The 15,796-nt window shown below is 36.9% G+C and overlaps 1 protein-coding gene across 1 annotated transcript in view; it reads right to left on the bottom strand.

The window, feature by feature from the left end:
* ZCCHC7 (zinc finger CCHC-type containing 7) overlaps positions 1-15,796 on the bottom strand; it is a 254,122-nt gene that overhangs the window by 136,586 nt on the left and 101,740 nt on the right. The window lies entirely within an intron of this gene.

Genomic DNA, 15,796 nt, shown 5'->3' with positions numbered 1-15,796 from the left:
AAATAAATAAATAAATAAATAAATAAATAAATAAATAAATAAATAAAACAAAGACAAATCAATTTAAAAAAAATCCAGGCTGAGGCCCAAGTAGCTATAAAAGTTTAGTGAATTCATTCACTCATTCAATAAATATCTATGGAACATTGTTCTAGGCTCTATGGATACAGCAACGGGAGGGAAAAAAAAGACATGATGCTTACATTCTAATGGAGAGAAACAAAAAAATTAAGTAGAAAATTCAGAACCAGGGCGCCTGGGTGGCTCAGTCGTTAAGCGTCTGTTTTCGGCTCAGGTCATGATCCCAGGCTCCTGGGATCAAGCCCCGCATCGGGCTCCCTGCTCTGCTGGAAGCCTGCTTCTCCCTCTTCCACTCCCCCTGCTTGTGTTCCCTCTCTCGCTGTGTCTCTGTCAAATAAATAAATAAAATCTTAAAAAAAAAAAAATTCAGAACATTTTTTTAAATAGAGAGAAGAAAGTCATTACCACCCTCACACTCAGAAATAACTATTGTTGATATGTGATGTATTTTCTTTCTGCACATTAATAATGCCCCTCCTTGGTTTTTCAAAAGAAAATTGAGATTCTGATGTATGTCCTTTTTTCCCATTCAATATATTCAGGACATTTTCCCATTTTATTGAGCATTCTACTCGACCTTGATTTTTAATTACTGAATTTTATTGTTTGGGTGTACCTTACTTAATTAACTATTGTCCTATTGTTGATTATTTAGGCTATTTACGTAAAGGAGTTTTGAGCCATTAATCACTATAATATTCAATTACAAGTTCCCAGTTTTTCACTTATAATTGGACTATCAGGAAAGTGGGTTTAAATATGCACAAGTATAAAATAAATATTTTCTAATGAATATATTTCCTTCTTTTTTGAAATGAGTTTTAGAATTTATACAAAATAAAACTCACAACTTACAACTCAAAGTTTTTAAAAAATCAAATATAAAGTCCTGTAATATCCACAATTAAGATATAGAACATTTTCATGCTTACAAAAAAATCCCCTCACACTTCACAAGTCCCTTCCATTTACAATTTACACCCTAGCAACCACTGGTCTGATTTCTGTCACTACTTTTGCCTTTTCCAGAATGTCATAGAATAGATTTATATAATATACTGCCCACTGCATCTGACTTCCATGACTTAGCATAAAGCTTTAGACTCTCCCAAGTTGTGGAATGTATCGGTAATATGTTCCTTTGAATGGATACACTACAATTTGCTAATCAGTCATCAGGTGATGGACATTCACATTATTTCAAGTTTTTGTCTATTAAGAAGACAGCTGTTAGGAATGTTTAAATACAAGTCATTTTGCGGACGTATGTTTTCATTTCTCTTGGGTAAAGACCTGGGAATAAAACTGCTGGGTCAGATGGTATGGTATATATTTAACTTATCAAGACTCTTTCAAACAAGGCTGTACAATTTTACTTTCTAACCAGCAGTGTATGTGAGTTCTTGTTACTTCACATCCTCCATGTATTTAGAATTGTCAATCTTTTCAATTACAGCGTATTCTAGCAGATGGTACTATTATCTCATTACAGTTGTAAGCTTCATTTTCCTAATGACTAATGATTCTGATCTTTTAATAAGCATATTTTCCCATTTGTATACCTTCATCAGTAAATACATCTATAAATCTTTTGACCATTTTTACTTGGGTTGTCCATCTTATTGTTACGTTTTAAGAGTTTATTACATATTCTGGATACATGTCTTGCAAATATTTTCTTAACATCTGTGACCTGCATTTTCAGTTCTTTACAGTATCTTTTTGAGTAAATACCATAAATTTTTATAAAGTCCAATTTTTCTATTTAAAAAAAATTGTGCTTTTTGCTTATTTTTAAGGTATCCAATTAACCCAAGGTTATTCAGATTGCCTCCTGTTTTCTTTTAGACCTTCAAGAGTTCTTAACATTTAAATCTATGATATGTTACATGTTACCCGCTATGTCATCTGATATAAGAATTACGGTTCATTTTTGGCATATGGAAATCCAGTCGGGCATTAATTTGTTAAGAAAGTGAAATTTTTGGCACCTTTATGTGAGTTTATATATATCTGTGTATATATATATATATATATCTGTCTTTACAACAATATCATACTATTTTGATCACTGTATTCTAGATCCTTTGCATTTCTAAATCCATTTTATAATTAATTTAGAAAATTTCACCTAAAAGAAAAGGCTACTGGGATTTTGAGTGGTACTGCACTGAATCTATAGATAAGCCTGGAAAAGAACTGACACTTCAAAAAAAACCCCTGAATTTTCTGATCCATGAACATGGTGTAGCTCTCCATTTATTTAATCTTTTTCTCTGAATCATTTTATAGCTTTCAGTATTAAGATCTTACACATTTTTGTTAGAACTGTTACTATGTATTTCACATTTTTTGATACTATGGTAAACAGCCTTAAAAAAATGTCAAGTTCCAGTTGTTTGTTGCTAATATATAGAAACACAATTGTTTCCTGCAACTTTGTTAAGCTTATTAGTTCCTGTAACTGTTTTCTAGATCTCTTATGATTTTCTAAGTAAATTCTCATGTCAGCTGCAATCAAAGACAATTTTGCATCTTTCTTTCCAACTTATATGCCTTTTATTTTTTTTGCCTTATGGCCTTCCAGTACAACAGTGAACTGAACTGCTGAGAAGGGACAGTCTTGCCTAGTTCCCAATTGTAGAGTGAAAGTATTCAGTCTTTAGTTGTAGTTTTTTTTGTTTTTTTGTTTTTTAAGTAGGCTCCATGCCCCAGAGTGGAGCCCAGCATGGGGCTTGAACTCACAACACTGAGACCAAGAGTCAGACACTTAACCTACTGAGCCACTCAGGTTGTAGGCCCTGTATGGAGTTGAGAAAAACTCCCCTCTTATTCCTAGTTTAACAAGTTGTTGTTGTTGTTTTAAATCTGTCATGAATGGATATTAAATTTTATAACATGCTTTACCTGCATTTACTGAGATGATCATATGGTTTTTTTCCACTAGCCTGCTAATACACTGAATGACACTCATTTTCACAGGTTAAACCAACCTTATGTTCCTAGAATAAATCTTACTTGGTCATGACATATTAAGCTTTTTATACATTACAGGATTCATTTCTAATATTTCATTAAGGACCTTTGTGTCTATGTTCATGAAAGATATTATGTCTCGTCTAGCTTTTGTGTCACAGTAATACAAACCTTATAAAATTAGTTAGGAAGCAAAGAAGACATCCAAATGGCCATCAGACACATGAAAAAGTGCTCAATATCACTCGGCATCAGGGAAATCCAAATCAAAACCTCAATGAGATACCACCTCACACCAGTCAGAATGGCTAAAATTAACAAGTCAGGAAACGACAGATGTTGGCGGGGATGCGGAGAAAGGGGAACCCTCCTACACTGTTGGTGGGAATGCAAGCTGGTGCAGCCACTCTGGAAAACAGTATGGAGGTTCCTCAAAAAGTTGAAAATAAGAGCTACCCTATGATCCAGCAATTGCACTACTGGGTATTTACCCCAAAGATACAAAAGTAGGGATACGAAAGGGTACGTGCACCCCGATGTTTATAGCAGCAATGTCCACAATAGCCAAACTGTGGAAAGAGTCAAGATGTCCATCGACAGATGAATGGATAAAGAAGAGGTGGTATATATATACAATGGAATATTATGCAGCCATCAAAAGGAATGAGATCTTGCCATTTGTAACGACGTGGATGGAACTGGAGGGTATTATGTTGAGCGAAATAAGTCAAACAGAGAAAGACATGTATCATATGACCTCACTGATAGGAGGAATTCTTAATTGCAGGAAACAAACTGAGGGTTGCTGGAGTGGGGGGTGGGGTGGGAGGGATGGGGTGACTGGGTGATAGACACTGGGGAGGGTATGTGCTCTGGTAAGCGCTGTGAATTGTGCAAGACTGCTGAATCTCAGATCTGTACCTCTGAAACAAATAAAGCAATATATGTTAAGAAAAAAAAAAAGAAGAAGAAGAAGAAGAAGGTAGCAGGAGGGGAAGAATGAAGCGGGGGAAATCGGGAGGGGTAGACGAACCATGAGAGACGATGGGCTCTGAAAAACAAACTGAGGGTTCTAGAGGGGAGGGGGGTGGGAGGATGGGTTAGCCTGGTGGTGGGTATTGAGGAGGGCACATTCTGCATGGAGCACTGGGTGTATGCACAAACAATGAATCATGGAACACTACATCTAAAACTAATGATGTAATGTATGGGGATTAACATAAGAATAAAAAAGAAAAAAAGAAAAGAAAAAAAAAACTAAAACCAAAAAAAAAAGTTAGGAAGCATTACCTCATCTTTATATTCTGAAGGAGTCTGTATAGAATTGGTATTATTTCTCTTTTAAAGTTTGGTATGATCTACCATCTGAAGACCATCTGAACCTGAAGGTTTCTCTGTGGGAAGGTTTTTAACGTGGTTGTTAAAAATTCAACTTCTTGTAATAGGGCTATTCACATTATCTATTTTTTCTGAACTAAACTTTGCCTGTGTCTTTCAAGATATTTGTCCTTTTCATCTATGTTATTGAATTTATTGACCTAAGATTCTTCAAAGTAATATCCTTAGCCTTTTAACATTCTGTAGGATCTGTGTGATGTCCCTTCTTTCCTTACTGATAATGGTAATTTATGTATTTATGTCTTGTTTTTTATTTTTTTCCTAATCAGTATGGCTAGACATTTTTCAGTTTTACTGACATTTTTGCAAAGGACTAGCTTTTTATTTCACTCATTTTCTTTACGGCTTTTGTTTTCTTTTCTCCTTCTTCTTTTTTTAATGGCTTTTCTGTTTTCTAATTCCTTAATTTTGGTTTCTTATTTCCTTCCAGGTTGTTTACTTTGGGTTTAATTTCCTTTTTTTTTTTTTTCATGTTTCTTAAGGTGGAAGCTTAGATCACTGATTTGTGATATTTCTTTCTACAATTAGTCTATAATGCTATAAAGTTTCCTCTTAAGATTACAAATGATGATGTCAGCAAATGGTGGAATAGGAAATTCCAAAAGTCCATCCCTCTACAAAAGAAACAAAGAAGCTGAGAAAACTGTCAGAATCAACTTTTTCAAAACTATGGAATCAAGTCAAAAGCTTAGAACCACCAGGGGAAAGCTTAATGAAGAAAAAACACCTGAAATTCGGCAAGAGAGATTTGTGTCATTTTAACTTACTGAGATACCATTCCCCATTCCCAGTTCAGTTGTCAGCCTTGAAAGACAACAGCCCACATTCATGATATGGGTTACAAGTACCAGAGGGAGCAATATGAACATTTTCTCAAAGAACTGTAGTTTGTTTTTTCTGACCTGTCTGGTGGCTAGACTTTATTTCATCTAACTCAGAAACTTTCCCATGTCTGAATTGGTGGCGAGTGTGTGTGGGTGGTGTGTTTGTGTTTAGGAGTGAGTGGTGTTGGTGGTGTTTGCTGAAAATATTTAAAGATAAATGTATGAGCTGCTGCCACAGTTGGGGCAAATCGAAATAGCTTGGAAGGAAAGGCTAGGGAAGGAAATGCTTTGGGGAATCTTTGAATGTTTGGAAAATCCCTGCATATTCCAGGGAATTTAGAAGGCCACACACATGTCAAGTGCTAAGCACATGCCCAAAAAGATCTGAGAAGGTCCTGAGTTCTCACCTCTGGCTGACCTTCATGCTCCATCTAAGTAGGAAGCAAAGGCTAAAGAAGAGCAGCTGTAAATTGTCTGGCTGAATGTTAAAGGTATATTCAACATGCACACAGAGCCTACCTGTAAAGACTGGGAAAGGTGGTAGTGGTGGTGGCATTCCAGGCATTGACAGAGGTATCTGTCAAATCACTAGCTGAACACACACAACAAAAAATTCAGACTTAGAAAATAGTTCAAAAAAGTCACTAAACAAACAAGCAACAACAAACCCTAGCAAGGAGGAAGAATCAGATTTCCATAGTTGCCATATTGTAATATCCAAAATGTCCAATTTTTCAATGAAAAATCATGAGGCATGCAAAGAAACGAAAAGTATGGTCCATATACAGGAAAAAGAAATGAACAGAACCAGACCATTCAGAAATATTAGCTGGAGACACTTCAATACTCCACTTTCAAAACAGAATAACTAGACACAAGATCAGCAAGGATATAAAGGACATGAATAACCCTGTAAACCAACTAGAGCTCACAGACACATATATAGGACATTCTACTGAATGACAGCAGAACACACAAATCTTCTGAAGTACACATGGGAACATTCTCTATGGGATAGACCCATAGACTACAGTTAGGCCACAAAACATGTTTCAATACATTTTAAAAGACTGAATCATACAAAGTATCTCTTTGACCACAATGGAAAAATACCACATCGGTGACAAAAGGAAATCTGAAAAATATAATAATTAGTGGAAATAAAACAAAATATTTTAAGTTTTTTTTTTTTTTTTAGTGAGAGAGTGGCATGCGAGGAGGGAGGAGCAGAGCAGGAGGGGCAAGCTGACTCTGCACTGAGTGCAGAGCCCAAGCCAACAACCCATGAGATCACAACCTGAGGCGAAACCAAGACCGGAGGCTTAACCAACGGAGCCACCCAGGCACCCCTAAACAAACTACTCTTAAACAACCAATGGACCAAAGAAGAAATCGCTAAAGAAGTTTAGAAAATACTCTGAGAAGAAGGAAAACAAAAACACAACATACCAAGACTTATAAGATGCAGCAGAAGCAATGCTGAGAGGGAAGTTTATAGCTCTAAATGCTTTGCATGACCTTCAAGTTGGTCTTTCTCCAGCCTCAGGTAATTTCCTACCAACATATGCATAGATCAGTACTCAGCCAAAAATTCTTCCTTCTGTAAATCTCCAGAGTTCTCTCTCTTGGTGCAGCTCCCTTTCCTCCAGTATTTTTATTCACAAATTCAAGACACCTCAGCCTCCCCATATTTCAAACTCTCTTTAATGTAGTGTGGTGACACCCAAGATCTGAATGGGTACCTCCTCTCTGTACTGTGGCCTGGAAACTCCAGGCAATAAGCTGGGCAGTTGTAGAGTTCATTTCATTTGTTTCCTTCTCTCTAGGATCAGAGTCCTTTACTACTTATTGCCCAGGATCTGTAAATAGTTACTTCATATTTATAGACTAGTTTTCTTTTTGTTTATAGCAGGAGTATAAATTCAGTCTTTGGTATTCTATCATGGCTAGAACTGGAAGTCTGCCCTACTCCTCTTCACTTCTTTGAAAAAAACAACAACAAACAAACCTAGAACCTAAGTTTTACATGTTCACGGTATGAACTCAAGCAACAATAATTAATCCTATCATCCAATGATAACCATTCTAGTTTTTAATAATATGAATTTTCAGTCATTTCTTCCCCATGTATAAATGTTTTTTAGAAATAAAAAGTGGGGGGGCACCTGGGTGCTCAGTGGTAGAGCACATAATCCTGATCTCAGGGCTGTAAGTTCGAGTTCCATGGTGGGGTATAAAGATTACTTAAAAATGAAATCTTAAAAAAAGAGAGAAAGAAATGAAAAATAGGTGCATGCTATCTTACTACCTGTATCTTCACTTAACACGGCAAAATATTTTCTATTACAACTAATCATTGTCAGTGGCTATAGAATATATCATTGTAAAGAATCCTTTTTATTAAATACCTAGATTGTTTCACTCTTTAGCAAAATACTAACACACATTCATTATTTATTACTTTAGAACAAATTCTAAGTCAAATGACATTCACACTTAATACATTTTTTTATTGTGGTAAAATATATATAACATAGAATTTGCCATTTTAATCATCTTTTTTTTTTTTTTCATTTTAATCATCTTTAAGTGCACAATTCAGGGGCATTAATTACATTCACAATGTTGTTAAACCATTACCACTATCTATTTCCAAGGACTTTCCATCACCCAAAGCAGAAACTATGTACCCATTAAGCAAAAACTCCCCATTTCCCACTCCCCCCAACCATTGGTAACTTTTTTTTTCTTTAATTAGAGAGAGAGAGAGTGTGTGTGTGCAGGCGAGCATGGGTGGGGAGAAGCAGAGGAAATGGGAGAGAATCTTAAGCAGCTCCATGCCCAGTGAAGAGCCCATCAAGGGGCTCAACTCACGGCCCTGAGATCATGACCTGAGCCGAAATCAAGAGTCGGACACTGAGCAGACTGAGCCACTCAGGTGCCCCTATTCTTTCCCTTTCGCACTACCACTGTCCTTTCTCAGGTCCTTAATTCCCCAGTACTATAATCATTTCTTTATCTCAAGTTTCCCCCACTCTATCCTTCAAATCAATGGGCTAACTACATTGCCAACATTTCAGTAGGCCCACCCAAAAACTTTTAACAGCTCTGTAAAGCTTAAAATGGTATTTTCCAAACTGTGTTCCACAGAGCAATAAGGGTTTCAATGATGCACCCTGTGGCTACTTCGCTAGGACATGGGGAGGCCCCATGTTCTTCCATTCCTGAGTCAATCAAGGCAACTCTACTTTAATCTCTTTTACATATTGAGGTTATTAGCAACATTCTGCTTGAACAGATGGTTCTACTACTTATCCAGGGGGAAAAGCTTGAAAAAGTTTCAGAGGAACCCTGTTCAATTTGCATCCAGTCTTCACAAAACCATGCCCCAGAGTTCCCTGTTTTACCAACTTTATCGCTCCATTATATACTCAATTTTCAACTTCAGACTTCTGTCTTCACTGTTCTTCATGCAAAACTGAATATTTTACCTCCACATCTCTGTTCACTTTCTTTTCCCTGCCAACAATATCCTATATGAATCCTACCTACCTAAGTCCTCCTTACCCTTCAAGACCCAGCACAAATGCTAGTCCTACAAAAAACTTTTCAGGGGGTGCTGCCTTTGGTTCAGGTCATGATCCCAGGGTCCTGGGATCAAGCCCCACATTGGGCTCTCTGCTCAGCAGGGAGCCTGCTTCTCCCTCTCCCTCTGCCCGCTGCTCCCCCTGCTTGTGTTTGCTCTCTCTCTCAAATAAATAAAATCTTTAAAAAAAAAAAAAACAACACAACTTTTCAGGACTGTAATTTCTCCTTCCTTCAAACTCCTACAGTACTACCAGTCACTCACATTAGACACTATCATATGATACCCTTATATTTTACGATCATCATTTTAACAGTCAGTCTATCTAGAACATAAGCTCCTTGAATATATGCTTATCAAGAACTTCAAATCAGGGGCGCCTGGGTGGCTCAGTCGTTAAGCGTCTGCCTTCGGCTCGGGTCATGATCCCAGGGTGTTGGGATCGAGCCCCGCATCGGGCTCCCTGCTCCACGGGAAGCCTGCTTCTCCCTCTCCCACTTCCCCTGCTTATGTCTCTGTCAAATAAATGAATGGAATCTTTGGGGGGGAAAAAAAAAAGAACTTCAAATCAGGGGCGCCTGGGTGGCTCAGTCAGTTAAGCATCTGCCTTTGGCTCAGGTCATCATCCCAGAGTCCCGGGATGGAGCCCTGCATTGGGCTCCCTGCTCAACAGTGAGTTGGCTTCTTCCTCTGACCCTCCCCCCTCACATGCTCTCTCTCACTCTCTCTCTCAAATAAATAAAATCTTTAAAATATAATTAAAAAAAAAGACTTGTTCTTAATAATGCTTTAAAAAAGAGGAATTAGCTAAGAATTAGTATGCAATCTGGGAAGCACTGCAAATAGCAGAAATTAAGCCATTCCTAAGAACTAATTTACAGATGTAAGAATGGTGAGTACCTACTCCAGCAGTCAGCAAACTTTTTTGTAAAATGCCAGATAACAAATATTTTGAGCTTTGCGGGCTCTATAGTCTCTGTCATAATCACTCACCCATGCCACAAAGGCAGCCATAGGACGATATGTAAAAGAATAAGTGTGACTTTGTTCCAAAAAAACTTTCTTTACCAAAAAAAGGTGTTGAGATGAATTTGGACAATGGGTCACAGTTCACCAATCTCTGACCTAGGCTAGAAGAGGTTTTAAAACTTTCTTTTCTGTTTTTGTTTTGTTTTTAAAGATTTTTATTTATTTATTTGACAGAGAGAGAGACAGCGAGAGAAGGAAAAGCAGGGGGAGTGGGAGAGGGAGAAGCAGGCTTCCCGCTGAGCAGGGAGCCCGATGCGGGGCTCAACCCCAGGATCCTGGGATCATGACCTGAGCCCAAGGCAGACGCTTAACGACTGAGCCACCTAGGCGCCCCTTTGGTTTTGTTTTTAAAGAAGTGTTTTTTCTTTTCTTTTTTTTTTTTTTAAGATTTTATTTATTTGACAGAGAAAGAGACAGCCAGAGCGGAACACAAGCAGGGAAAGTAGGAGAGGGAGAAGCAGGCTCCCCGCCGAGCACAGAGCCCGACGCGGGGCTTGATCCCAGCACCCTGGGACCATGACCCGAGCCGAAGGCAGACGCTTAACGATTGAGCCACCCAGGCGCCCCAAGAAGTGTCTTTTTCTTAAGTAAACCTTAAGCAGAGTCCCAATCTTAAAAAACAAACAAAAAACTGAGTTGCTGTGGTTGAGCAGAAAAGGGGAAAGAAGGACACAGTAGAGATAGGCCACTACACCTTCCCCTCTCATTGCCCTCTAAATCTCTGCACAATACAGACTAGACTCATTTATACAGGTAAGAAAACAGATTCAGAGAGGGGGAAGGAATTTCTGTACTATCACAAAGAAAACCAGAGCTAGTGCGAAAATTAAAATCTAGATCTCAATTCCTGATTATATGCCCTGTTAAACTGGGGAGTCATTAAACTGGGGAGTCGGTCAGGAATAAAGTGAGAAGGTAAAGTACTTTATTATGCTTTGTGACTTCTGATAGGACTTCAATATTCTGACTGGATTTGAGGGTTTAAATCCACAGTGATTTCTTTTTTGCCCTGTCAAGAATCTTTGTATTTAGAGCCATCTGTTACCTATCACAAAGAGATCCAAACCAAATTCCAGAGTTTTAAGAGAGACATAACAGTAACTAGAATTTGAACCTTGCTATGAAACCATGTTACCAATTCAATGGCCCCCAATTTGTCCCTTTTCCATATAATTTTTATAGGTCACTGCTAGGTGTAATATAATCCATCAGAAAAAAAAAACAAACTAGAAAAGGGTTAAGTCTAAAGGATCAATGACTTGCTTTAAAACAGAATTTGTGGGGCACCTGGGTGGCTCAGATGGTTAGGCGTCTGCCTTAGACTCAGGTCATCATCCCAGGGTCCTGGGATCGAACCCCGCATCCGGCTCCCTGCTCAAGGGGAAGCCTGCTTCTCCCTCTCCCACTCCCTCTGCTTGTGTTCCTGCTCTCATTATCTCTCTGTCAAATAAATAAATAAAATCTTTAGGGGCGCCTGGGTGGCTCAGTCGTTAGGCATCTGCCTTCGGCTCGGGTCGTGATCCCAGGGTCCTGGGATCGAGCCCCACATCGGGCTCCCTGCTCCGCGGGGAGGCCTGCATCTCCCTCTCCTACTCCCCCTGCTTGTGTTCCCTCTCTCGCTATGTCTCTCTCTGTCAAATAAATAAATAAAATCTTTAAAATAAATAAATAAATAAAATCTTTAAAAATAAAAAATTTTTTTAAAACCCCAGAATTTTCAAGTATACATCAAAGGAATAACTATTGAAAGCCCATAAACACAGATTTTCCAAATAGAATATTTATTCAAGACCACGATCATTGGAGGCAAAAAATTGTATATTAAGAAAAATGACATTTTCATATCCATAGTAAGATTATCACTGACTCTAAACTATAACACTGACAATTCTTTACATTGTCTCTGCCTTAGTTGCATGAATGTCTTTAAAATGAATTCAGCTTTACTGAAGAAAACGACATAGGAGGTAGTGTTAGAAAGTTTTTTAATGCCCCTTGGGGCGCCTGGGTGTCTCGGTCAGTGAAGTGTCCAACTCTTGATTTCAGTTCAGGTCATGATCTCACGGTTGTGAGATTGAGCCCCACAACGGGTTCCACGATGCGTGTGGAGCCAGCTTTAGAGTCTCTCTCTCGGGGCACCTGGGTGGCTTAGCTGGTTGGGCATCCAACTCTTGATTTCAGCTCAGGTCATGTTCTCAGGGTCATGGGATCGAGCCCCTCAAAAGGCTCCGTGCTCAGCACAGAGTCGGCTTGTCCCTCTCCCTCTGCTCCTCTCCTTGCTCTCTCTCTCTTTCTCTCTCTCCCTCAAGTAAATAAATAAAATTAAAAAAAAAAAAAAAAGATTCTCTCTCTCCCTTTCCCCTTGCATGCTCTGTCCCTCAAAAAAAAATTTTTTTTAAATAGTAATAATTGAGAAAAATGAGATAGGAGCATGGACACAGTATTATTAATGCTCTAGAATAGTTCAATGTGTATTATTCTAATAGTAATTACAAGATTACAATATAAGTTTTCGATTAAATGATAAGAACTAAAGAGAGAACATGTACAACATACACTCTAAGTATCCATTTTAACCAATTAAATTTATTTTTAATTTTTAATTTTTAAAAATATTTTATTTATTTATTTGACAGAGAGAGACACAGTGAGAGAGGAAACACAAGCAGGGGGAGTGGGAGAGGGAGAAGCAGGCTTCCCGCCGAGCAGGGAGCCCGATGTGGGGCTTGATCCCAGGACCCTGGGATCATGACCTGAGCTGAAGGCCAGACGCCTAATGACTGAGCCACCCAGGCACCCCCAATTAAATTTATTTTTAAAAAGTTTTATAATGTCCTATGTAATGTAGTTTATATTACTGTGATGTATAGTCATATGCTTAAAGGTTGCTAGAATTCCTAAAAATTTGTATAACTTTTTAAATAGCTGACATAGAGTAAATCAGAAAACCTCCAAATAATTATTATGAAATAACATAGAAGTGTACAGCATGTTGCTTGCCACACAAAATAGTTTTAGAGAATACAAATGATAAATTACTGAAATTTCTCTTATACGCAAGAAACATTTTCACATTTACAAGTATTGTTTTTAAGAATCAGAAATAAGATCTTTACACAAGAAAATTATTTTGATATTTAAGAAAAATACCATTTATATTGGTTTTCACAGTAGGATTATCTCTGTCTATAAAAAATAACTTTCAAAATTCTTATCAGTTTGTCTCCCTAAGTCACTGTAAGATGGATACACTTACAGCAAATAAAGAAGAAAGAAAGCCTGGTAGCGATATTATTGGAAATTTAAAATAGACAGCAATATTTAAGTACTAATATTAAGAACAGCAAGATAGAGGATTTGACACAAAGTACATTTTTTAGTACTCTACCTCAGCTCTTAGTCAATACAATTAAACTGATTTCAGATGCAGCAATTTAAACTGTACTACAGAGTCAAAACTACTTAAACAAGAACATTAAAAGAGGCTTTCATAAGTTTACATAAAATCAAATGTATACTACAATTATAATTATGAAGAATTCCTTTCTTGACCTAAGAAATGTCTTAACCAGAAAATATCATGTCATAATGATGCTGTAGGCAATCAGTACATTACTGTCCCTGTGACATAAAAACATCCTATCTAACTATTCAGAACAAGCAAGACTGGAAAGGTAAAGTAGTATCTCACAATAATACACTGAAATTTCTCTCAAGTGCAAGAAACACACTGATTTCCTTTCATGGTCATAAACATTCTTCTGTGGCTAAGAAATATGATCAATATATAGGCAAATCATGTATTACCTAAGAGACAAGAATGAAAATTGCAGAAAATACTCTACGCCCTTTTTAGTGAAGAAATAATAGTTATATTACCTAGAGCAAAACACAGGAAATTTAGGATGTCAAGAACAGCTTAAAGCGTCTATGATCAAGTAATATTCTCTGACTCACCACTTTGTTACTTGTGTGGGAGTATAGCAAAAGGATTATTGCTAATCCTTTAACTGTGAATAATAATGATTTATTGAACAATTCCTACGTAAATTCCAACTGTGACCAGAAAATCACACCCTCACAGGCCAAGATATTTTCCTCTTAGATAACAAAATTAAAATGTTTACAAATATACATATGTGTACACACACACGTATTGAATCAGATAACAAGTTGATTTACATGTATTTAGCGAAGGCTTTGAGCATTTACAGATTTCGTTTTTATTTTAAACTTAAACAAGTCCAAGTGTGGTCCTCCCACTTAGGTATCAATTAAGAGTGGTAACAAATTTCAAAATACTTTCTCAAGTAGTTGAGTTTCATTCAAAGAAATAAAAAACCAAGATATTAGAATGAGGTTAAGTGCATCTTTTGTCAGTAACGTATGTTGCTCCCTCTGGCCTCATAAACAAGCTGCTCCTTTTTGAATACAGCAGACCTTCAATTTAAATTTATGGAAAGACTAAAGCAGGAGAGCCTGCACTCAAACAATTTTAATAACCTATTAAGTTGCGACTTCAGATTCATTTTATAACCATGCTCCTCAGGGAGCTATGCTATCTGGATAAAGATAAAATTTTTTTCCTTTAAAGATAAATAGCATCATTAATCTGCAACATTTCTTTTCTATTATCTTTCGAAATGAGGAGTTATTTTGTTCTGATCTTGAGGTAATTAGCCTTCATTCACTAGCCTGAAAATGTCTGTGTTCTGAAAATTAAAAATGTGTCATTAAGTGGAATTTACCATAATGTCATTTATCTTTATATAGTTCATCAGTGACAGCAATGGGCCTGGGAATCCATCAGCTTTTACCAAGGAAGCATTAAAACAAATTGAAAAACAGAATAATCCCAGGCAGTCTTTAACACAGTCAAAGCCATTTGGGTAATTAAATAGTGGTATTTAAAGTTTTAATTTAGATTTTCCCCTCTGTTCATCAGTAGTCAAATGAGATGTTCATATTCATAACTGTTTGTAATAAAAGGTTTCATAAAGCAAGCAGAATATCAATGTTATTAAAATATAGAGAGAGCTTTAATCTACAAAATAAGTTTCTATTTTCCTGCACCCTAATTTCTCAGATTATAGCAGAAATAAACTCTTCAACTCTCTAGCTTGCAATATTAGCTTTAGAAAGACTCTGATGATTCAAATTCCCAAATAACACAAGAGAGTGTATGACATGAAATTCAACTTCATTATTACTAATATTGGAGAATATCTTCACCACCTTAAGTGTTTTCAACCACAGCCCCCCAGCAATTACTGTACAGAATTATCAGACGCAATTATGAAAATAAATGTTGGCTTAATAAACTAATTCTTGTTCTTAAAACAAGAATCTTAGGGTGGTAGGGGAGGACACAGGCACTGATATCAAATAACTAATTCCATTCATATATTGGTCAGGAAAATAGCACAAGATTAGAAATATCTCAAAAATTATATTCTCTTAGTTAAGACATTAAAAATACTTGGAATAAACACAAAAGATACAACATAATGAGGTCGGTTGAAAAGGCTAACTATTATAAAAAGGCCTCATAAGTATAGCAGTTTCAAACTATGCAGCTCATTCAAAATAATAAAGCATTCACCATTTCCTTTTCTGTATATTCCGAAACAATACCATGTTTAAAAATGTACTCTTAACATAAGAATGATTATACTCAAATGTATTAGTAAGTGTTTCCATATGATTTCATATTAAACTACTGGATAATTTAAGTTTAGAGGTTTGACACTCGATATGCAAAAAGGGGTTCAAATGTCTTTTGGGGGACACCAATGGGAATAAATGATTCCTCATAAAATGTCTAGGATATAATTTTCTTGACTGATGAATTCTCACACACACACACACACACACACACACACACACACACACACACACACAC

Source organism: Neomonachus schauinslandi, chromosome 13 (genome assembly GCF_002201575.2).
Source record: "Neomonachus schauinslandi chromosome 13, ASM220157v2, whole genome shotgun sequence".
In the NCBI taxonomy this organism is placed as follows: Eukaryota; Metazoa; Chordata; class Mammalia; order Carnivora; family Phocidae; genus Neomonachus; species Neomonachus schauinslandi.
This window is presented reverse-complemented; position numbering and strand designations above follow the sequence as displayed.